General features: G+C 40.4%; 1 pseudogene; it reads right to left on the bottom strand.

Annotated features, from left to right (window-relative positions):
• Positions 1-5664: 5664 nt before the first annotated feature.
• On the bottom strand, positions 5665-9927 carry LOC119571992 (annotated as a pseudogene).
• Positions 9928-10000: the final 73 nt, after the last annotated feature.

Here is a 10000-nt window from a genome sequence, read left to right as displayed (position 1 = left end):
CTTAGGGGGTATGGTAGACGACCCCAAAATGTAAAGACTCCTTTTATTATATATTATGATGGAGTACGGCTTTCGCCAAGGAGCGAGGTGTTGCTCCTTGGCTCCCCCCAGGGAGTTTTGCCCGCCATCTCCTACAGTGGTCTAAAGATGGGCTAGATCACGTGCTTAAAATATGACAATCATTGGTGATGAAAGGGACTGTTACAACAATGCATAGCTCTGGGAAGGGGTAGACAAAACAACATTGGAATGTCTAGTGTGGCAACGAGAGACGAACAAACAGGTAAAGCAAAGGACCCTTATATGTATGTGTGGGGTGTGTGGGAATATAGGCATGTGACCCAAAACATAAGATTACGCAAGTCATGTAGAATATAACAGATAAAAGAATAACATTGGCATACACATTTTAGCAACATCACATATAAAGCTGGGGTTACAGTGTGTGTGGTGTGTGTGGTGTGTGTGTGTGCGTGTGTGTGGCTTTTTCTCTCAGACGGTCGGTGTTGCATGGGCCTCTCTCCTCTCTCCACCTTGGCAAACCTGTTCATGGAATTCTTCGAGTTTTGACCTTCTTCTTACATCTCCCTTCGTCCTTCGGTCTGGCTGAGGTATTCCCTGATGTTTGCTCTCTGACCTCATGACTTTGACTTGTTCTCGGATTCCTGACCAGCTGAACTCTCTCTTTATCTCCATCCGTTTCAAGGGTTTAATGGGGGGGTTGACAACAAGCCCCTTTCTTGGACACTCTAGTTCATCGCTCTGCTGACCAATTCTCCATATACCGGAAGCCTGTGCATAGTGGTATGTATATACACTTCTCATATCATCCTCTTCAGTAAAGAGAGGGATTGCCACATCGCTGTTTTCCCCCGCGCTGTTCTCGAAAACTGGGGTACCTTCGTCATGTTCTCGACGTAGCGTTATCCAGGACATGGCGTACTTTCTACCACGACTCCTTCCTAAAGAGGCTCCTCACCTGCCTATCCTCAGCCTGCCCCACACTGAGATCTACTTTTCTCCCTTGCTTCTTCACTCTCTCACTGTAGGCTGACTTTCGCCAGGTCAACATTCTCCTACACCAATCCCCCTCTACGCGTGTGCCCTTTTGTGATAAAGCAATACTTTTGGGGAGACAGGTGCCAGTCTCACTAAACGTCTGTCTCACATAAGTACGCTGTATCCAGGGACATAACACAATGCCCTCTTTTTTCATCAGCGAGACACAGGCCACCATAGGACTGGTCAGCAGCGCGAATTCTTTCTTCCACTGATGTCCACGTCCGCAGACTGGTGGAATCCTCCTAAATAAAGATGCTGCCTAATTTCAACTTGCCAGCGCTTTTCTCCTGCCGATAGTCTCCCCGCTTCCTACATCCTCCGCCTTCTCCCCTATGCCGGCCACCCTGCGCATAGAGTGCCCGATCCTTCGCTTCTGTTCGTCGTCCTCACCTATCACAGCGTTGCCTCTCCTGCCTAAATTATACCCCCTCCTCACTCTTTCCTCTTCAGACCTGAAGATGGAATCCAGGTGGATTTCAAAACTGTTAGTCCTTTTTCAATAAATCTATTTTTTTGCAGTGTGGGTCTTTCTACCATATTATCAACAGGGAAGTGTTTTACCATTCATTTTATACCTTGATATAAAAGGGTCATTATGCTGTATAAGTTGACTGATATGCTCAATTCATTAAAGGGTTGCAAGTGGGTCTTGAAATAATTTGTATTTCTCGGCAAATCAGGATTCTGATCTTGTTCCGAGAAATTGATTTTCCAGTTCTGGTTATACATCGCATGTGTACTCGAGCACTTATACCGTGATTGCCCGAAGCTAAACACGTGATAACAAGATTAAAGTGGATTTCAGAGTGATTTTTTTCAGTATCATCTCTAGCGCCAGCACACATCAAAGGGGACTTTTCTTCACAGAGTGGTAGGAGCGTTTTCACATTGAGCGCGCACGATCGGGTCCTTATTAATTACACACGTACACTATAGTTTCTGAGGCCCCTCCACACGATCGACAGTGCCCGTTAACCGGGCAAATCATGTATCGTCGTACACGCGGGGGTACTGGTGCCCTACCAGGGCGGGTCTATACTCGTCAGCAAACGGTCAAACTACCACGCGACGGCCTTATCTGGTGATTTCGCTCGACCACGGACACGGCACTTCTTTTACAAGGTCTACAAAAGTTTGCACCCTTGTTTGCTGGATGAACGGCATTAAACGAGTGCCCGAGTACTAGATCGTATGGATCCCGAGTCCACTGTATAAGAGACTCAACGTACCCGCACACATTATATGTAGATTTAAACAGTTCTCTGAAAAATCAAAATTATGTGAAATTTCCAATGTCCTGTTTGCTAGAGAATATGAGTAGGAGGAGGATGGATATTGGCAGTCACTTTGAGTGTGGAGGGAGGGGTTTTGTGGAATTTAAGGTGGATGAGGGGCTTCATGTCAATTTGGGAGTCGAGTAGATAGTTGTGAATATTTTTAAGAGTTTCTGTAAAGGAGTTGGTTAGGGAGTGTTGTGAGACAAAGTTTTCTTATGAGGGGGGGGGAGGAAAGAGGAGACTGGTCTTTGAGGAGTAGAGGCAAAGGGTAGGTGGAGGTGAGGGGTGTGGTAGGAGAAGTGGTGGAATGTTTAGTCTGTCGCTGCAGGCAGTGGGGAAAGGGGGTGGGGGTGTTGGGGCTGCAGTAGAGATTGGAATTAGAATGGCAAAAGAATTTGACTGAGGAAGGTAGGAGGTAGAAGTGGGGAAGTAAGATGTCGGAGGGATGGGTATAGGGTAGGTTGTAGGAACATCTTGGGAGGGAGGGGGAGGGGAAGAGCGAGCGACATTACTGGATTTGGGGAGTATAAGAAAAACCTCGACCTGCTTCCTGTCTGGCTTCACGTAGAGTGAGACCAAGCTTGAATCTCAGTTGCCACATTAAACTCAATTTGTAGATAGGGCAGCCCCTATTAAAAACATAATGGGGCCCGCCACAGTTGGCACATGTTCGTGACTTTGCAGAGCAGTTTGACTGATTATGACTAGCTTGGGCACACAGAGGGCATCGGGCTGTGGAACGAGTGTTTGGGCCCAAACGCCAACAATTTTGACCTGACGGGAGGAGGTTTGATATGGGCGGGCAGGGGGGGATTCTCCACCAATGTAAACATTAAAGGGAGGAAAATAATTTTGGTTAAGTTGGTGGGGTTCTTACGATGACCTGTAGGAGGGTGGAGTAGCACTGTACTGATATCGCATCATAGTCCGTGAGGCAAGCGAGTAAGTCCACAGTCTGATTATTTTTATAAATAGGGCAGTATGCTTGGGAGACAGAGACAGTTCTGGTACCAGTATTGAAAATGGATGAGATTCCAGAGAAATCATTTAAGAGTTATAATGCTATAGCTTGCTCAAGTCAGTGCCGGGTAATAGAGATGGTGACTCGATAAAAACACCGGGCGGAAGGCAATGGCAAACCACCCACAAAATTGCCAAGAAAAAATCATGGAAGCCATGATCGCCAAGGCCCGGTGGGCCAAATGGTTAGAGCGTCGGACTAAAGACTGCCCGACGGTTCGACTCACCGGCCGGCGCGTTGTTCCCTTGGGAAAGGGAAACTTCACCTTGATTGCCTACCTAGCCACTGGGTGGCCAAGCCAGCCCAAGTCAAGTGCTGGTCCAAGCCCGATAAATTGAGAGAATGATTACCTAAAAAGGTACCCACCGGCACTCTCCATGGAAGGAACTGGGGACCCTACCACGTACTCACTCCAAGAGCATTACAACATGAAAACTAAAATTAAGTATCATGCAGTGACCACGGCGGTTTCAAACATGAACCTACCGTTAAAAGAAAAAAATGCTACAGCTTGGTTTTCAGAGATAACTGTGACGAGACGAGAAAGATTGGGTCGGCTACGGAATGAGACTTTACTTATTTGTTTTTGGAGACATTTCTGGAAGAGAAGTGTTGTCAGAGTAAGCTGTGGGGGGGTCACGAAAAAACGGTCCATTTGGCGGGCTAAATAGAGTATTTAGATATTGTAGAGTATGGGTGGTAGAAGGAAGGGGACGTGTGGAAAAGGGAGTAGTGTTGAGGGACTATTATGACGGAGGTGGACAATAAGGCTGTAAAGTATAATAGTAGAAGGGGTGATTGATGAAAAGTTGTTGGGGATTGAAATGTTTCCTGGAGTTGAGTGTTGACTTGGGTGGATATGTATTAGTAGCATTGAGGGGGTAGTAGTTGTAGTGTTCAGAGTCGTGGTCAAAGGAGAGCCTCTTCATTACTGGCCATGGTAGGAAAAGAAGCAGAAAGCAGAGGGGAAAAAAACCTGCAAAATTAGTTAAGCAAAGGCTGAGGCCCAAGGTAGGGAGATTCCCAGCATTGGGTCCCCCCCAAAAACGGGCAAAGGGAAAAATTACCAATTAATACATTAATATCGGGAGCCCATTTTTTACTTTAACAGTACCTTGATGAAATGAAGGGGTTCATTCATTTTTTAAAATTCTGCTATTACTTTATTTATCAAAAACTGTAAATACTTCTAAACAAAATAACAGGGGACTGGGAAAACTGAAATAACTCGCTGAAATATAAACTTTCTAAATACAAAACTGGGGAAACTTTTTTTATATAAAACAAGCAGACTAAGAAAAACCAAAAAAGGTTATCATTTTTTTGGGCCAAAAGTTCTAACCCGTCTGTTTTTGATATGCTAAAACTCATTATACTTTCCCCTGGATATAACCCCAAAACATTTTTTTAAAGGAAAGAAAAAGAAACTTATTCACCCATTATTTCTGAAATAAAAAACACATGACTTTAAAAGAAAAGTTTTAAATAAGTGAAATTAAAATAAAATTCTATTCCAAAATAATATTTCAAGCATTAACAATACAATAAAAATGAACATCTAAATTGAGTCGCTAAATGAAATCTAAATACTGTACAAAAAATTAAAGGGGTAAGGTTCCCAAAATGCTGTGTAAAATGACAATGAAATAAAGATCACAGACTTGCAAATGATTTTCACCATTTCAGACATTAAAAATAAAAAACAAATAATAAATCATTAAAATACAGAATCAGTAATATGATAATGATAATAATAATAATAAAAAAATGTAATAATAACCAGTGATGATCATGTAATATTATGATAATTTAACAATAATTTGTTTAGTGATAATGATGATGAAAATGATAATAATAATGAAAATAATAATGAAAATAATAATAGTAATAATAATATAATAATAATAATAATAATATATTATGATAATTATAATAATAAATGACAAGAATGCTAATGAAAATAGTAAAACTAATAACACAAAAAAACTACATCTAAAAAGAAGCAAATGAAAATATCCAGCAAATTTATAATGTCAATACAATCAACTCCAAATGTTCATTATTATTATTATGACTATACAAGCAATTCATTTATAGACAGAATATATATTTCTATATAAAATTTAGGAACTGGGTTTGAAATACATAATATACACTCCTAAACATAAAACACAAACACTCAGAAAGCCTGCTTGCCACAGTTGCAATCAGGAATTGTACCTAAAAAAATATGCCCTCACACTTAGAATTTTGCACAACCAGATATTACTCACTGGTTTCTATCATGTCTATCACCATGAAAATTTAAAAATTTTTGCTGCTTCTGTACAACCTTCTGCTAGACTTGGGCTTTCGTTGATATCTTGAATTGCCTTGAGATTCATGGGTATCTACATTTACTTTGTTTTTAAATTATTGGTGACACTGATAAATGACCTAGACTTAACTATTTGGGGTTTGGGAAAAGTCTAGAGCTTTTTGGTCTACTGTGGATTGGAGACAATTTTATAGGGGGACTTTTGTCAATGGAATGTTTATTCTTTTGTTTGCGTATAAAGGTCTTCATGGTGGGTGATCCGGGGACATTCTGAACTGTCCATTCCCTCATTAAAAAACTGTATTCCTTTGGCTCTTCAATTGGGATCTGGTGACAAGTCAAAAGGAAGGTCCCTCGAGGTCTGAACTGTTACAGTGGCCAATGCTTGAAGTAGTGCTTACTGAATCTTCTCCATTGTTTTTGTTTTTTCCATCATTCTCTCTCTAATTTGTGTCCTAATGCTTCATCACTCTTTCTCTTTGACTTTTCATGGGCTTCCTCCTCTCTCTGGGGATAAAGTGATCAAATTTCTGAAAGAACTCTGGAACACACTCAAGTCTTTTGACATATGTCTTGTAAATCGCAGAGGTGTTATTATAGTTTTCCTTCAGGCCTTTCTTCTTTTTGATACAGGAGTATCACATGCACTAGACGAATCTAAAGAATTGTCAGCATCTTTCTTGTCATTATTTGTGGCAGAATTAACTTGCATATCACTACTGGAATTGAGATCTGAACTTCCAATTGATGCATTTGCTTCAGAAACTTGGTAGTGATCTCCGCTTTTGGTAAGTTTAATTTCCACCTTTTCTCTTCCTTTTACTGTCCTGCCCCGAGGTTTTTCTTCATTTCTTCCCGCTTCTGTTTGCCAAATTTGTACTTTTTGGGCATCACTGTCTATATCTAGCTTAAAATTCTTGTTCTTGTTAGCTCTTGGCTTGACTCTCTTCCAGTCATTTGGTGTCTCTGGTCTTTTCCGTACTAAAGTTTCTGTAGAAAGTCTTGTTACATTTTCAGCTTCTGCAGCTTGTTTGTGTATGGGAGAGAGATAAATATCAATTTTCTGTTGCTTGCACCTATCTGGAGTGCTTATTTTGGGATAATGGAGAATCCTGTAAATCAGGTTTACTAGATTCTACCCCTGCCTTCTTAACACATTTTCAACTGATACTTTTTACTTTATTTTATTGTTGTGGGGTAGATTTTCAACATTTTTCAAAGGCATCAATTCCAAGTCTGCTTTCAAAGGAGATATGAAATCATCGTCCCTCTTCAAAATTTCCCCCTCCTCTTTGAAGATGGTGCATCAACCTTCTCCTTGACAGGGAGCTACTAAGTTTCAAAGATATAATCCTCATCCTCACTACTGTACTCTTTGAATGAGGGAATTCTTCTGACACAACTCCTCTTACTTGCTCTTTCTTCAGTTTTTCTTTTGTTACTCTGCCTGTTTTCCTCAAGCTCGCCCTTCTATCATTTCCCTTTTTCCTTTTGAGGTCTTGTCTGTAACTGCTGCTCAGCCTCCTTTTAATATTCTCTTGTTTGACTGTCTCTTCAATCTCATCATCACTTTCAAATATCTTCCTCTTAGTAGTTTTCTTGGATTTTTGTCTGAGTCTCTACTTTCAGGCTGATAAATTTAAAGGGAATTATCACATGAGGGTAATTTCCAGGTGATTTTCTTACGGGTTTTTTGACTTCTATCTGTCACATCATCCATCTGGTTAACATTATCACATCTGCTTCCAGTAACACTGTTTTTCTCCTTCTTCCATTTTCTGGCCTCTCACTCTCACTAGCTATTTTTTCTGTTGCGTTTTGTGTGTTAATACTTCATCTAGCATTTCAGAATCTTCCTTGTCATCTTTATATAACACTAATGAGTCCCTAGCCTTGCTTTTTGAGGACTCTTCACTACTGTGCAATAATGATTTATTCCCCAGATTTTCTTGTTTCTCTTCTACATATTCTTTCAGGTTTCATTACAGATTTGATTTCCTCTTCCTGTCCCCCAAACTATCACTGCTGACATTTTTCTGTAATACATTCACTGGCATAATTTTCAACTGTTCCCCTCCCTTTTCTATTTTCTCCCCTTCTGTTTTTTCTAAGTTGTTTTACAAGTTTCTTCTTTCAAAAATTCTTTTTTCTTCAGATTTACCACTAATGACTTAGTCCATCTCTGAAGGTTCTGAATGCCCAGTGATCTTCAGTTGCTCTTTTGAAGTCATTTTGCATTCATGATTGGATCCTTGCTCCATTTTTTCCAATACCTCATCCCTATCTTTCTTTGTTTCAATACATGTTGATTCCTCTGACATTGCTTCTGCCTGAAGTGTTTCCATCTCTTTCTCATTTATAAATTTATCTAACCAACTGCTTGTCCTTCTTTCACTTTCCATTTCCTTTTGCACTTTTTTCTGAGATTTATTTGTCAATGTTCTTTGTACTTCAAGAGTTTCTGTACATGGGATTTGTCTGAGTCACTTAAACTTTTTTTCATTGAGTCAATAGATAAAACTGCACTTCCTTTGTCTGCATCGACGGTAATCTCATTTTCTACACTCTTTTTTAAATGATCACCTTCCTTTAGTCTCTCCTCTTCCACAGTTTTATCCATGGCAACATCTGGCTGGGATTCTGTATTGTTTTCAAGGCTTTTAAATTGTTGGGTTTTTCTCTCTATATCCTCTTAATTTTGGGTCCAAAATAATTTCGGACTAGCAAGGAGATCCTCACTACATGGCTTACAGTCAATATTCTTTTCAGGGGTCACTTGTCATTCAAGAAAACATTTAATCAAGCAAAGGAGTTTTTCTTTTTTCAAAGATGGGACCAAGTCTTCCTGCAAACTATGGCTAACAACGGGAGACTGATTACTTCCTGTTTTGGTAGGACTGGAAAGAGAACACAAGATACCATTGATATCTAGTTTGAAAAGTCATGGGTCTTCACTGATCTTTTGCTTGCTCCCATCTCAGAGCTTTCTTCTTGTTTTTTTCCAAACATAAGTGTATTCATCAATTCAAAAATCCTCTGGAGTTATACCCTTTAAACTTTCAACACTAATGTCTGCTCCATGGTCTTTGCTCCTGATAATTCTCATTTTCATCCTCTATACATGTGTCTTCTCCCAGTGGATATTTTTTCTCTGGAGTGTAAATAAAAACTGAACTTGTACTATGGCTGCTTCTGCTGCCTTTACTGGTGACAGAAGCTCAATTTCACTCTCTCCTTACAGACAAATGTACCAACTTTCACAGGAGTACCTACATCTACTTTGGAAGGAGTTTCAGGACTCCCTCACTGATGTCTTTTAAAATTAATTTGGATACTTTCAGGCCTGCCTTACCATCCATACCCTTTATTGGTGTTTTCCTGGAGTCTGCTTCTCTTTCTTTCCCGTTGTAGCAATATTCAGGACTCTGAATGTTTTCTTTAACAGGTGTTTTTCCAGGAGTCTTGGAGGGAGTTTTCAGAATGCTTTTGGGAGTTGGAGGATTACTAGATAAAATTCCTAACTTGTTTTTAGGAGTTTGTGGATTATTGGCCATTAAAACACGTTTACTTGGAGTAAGCGTCAAGCTGAATTGTAAATCTTTTGCTTGGTGTCATAGTGGATAGGGATGTATCCAATAGCGTTTTATTCTGGGTACCTTGTTTGGGGTGTGCCAGGAACTGTTCCATCAACAGAGAAAATTTTCTTGCTGAAAGGACTATCATTTACTTTCTTTGGGTACAGAAAAATGGCTCCTCTTTGCCTAACTCAACACGAAGCTCCTCCTGGGGGATTTAGGGGCCAAAATTTTTCTTTGTGGGAGTAGAGAGTGAGAGGGCCCTTTTTACAGCCTTGACAGGAGTTCTTTTCAAACTCTTTCTAGATAATGAATCTTCATAACTCTATTTAACCTCTGTGCATGGGTATTTTTAGCAGGAGAGTCAGAGAAGACTGATGATGACTGTGACGATTATTGGACACATTATTACCTTTGGGTTACTGTTTCTGAACTGTTTCCCCAACTTCAGTCTTGTACCAAAACCCCTAGTCCAAAAAACGTCTTTCTGGAGTTCCAGCATCATTACAATCCTTCTTTTTACTGGTGGAATCTTGATGTGAAAGATCTGATTGACTTGCTGATAAGATTTCTGAGAACAAGAAACTAGCATCTCCCCCACTTTGGAAAGCACGGAATCTAAGCTCCTTCTTTCAGAATGGCTACGGTGTGGTCTGCAAGGCCCCCCAATTTCCCCTGGGGGTTTTAACAAACGTTCCCCAGGGGTTTTTTCGGGGAACGTGCACAGAGTAGAAAGAGGGGTTTTGGG

The sequence above is a fragment of the Penaeus monodon genome, unplaced genomic scaffold (genome assembly GCF_015228065.2).
Source record: "Penaeus monodon isolate SGIC_2016 unplaced genomic scaffold, NSTDA_Pmon_1 PmonScaffold_899, whole genome shotgun sequence".
Classification (NCBI taxonomy): domain Eukaryota; kingdom Metazoa; phylum Arthropoda; class Malacostraca; order Decapoda; family Penaeidae; genus Penaeus; species Penaeus monodon.
This window is presented reverse-complemented; position numbering and strand designations above follow the sequence as displayed.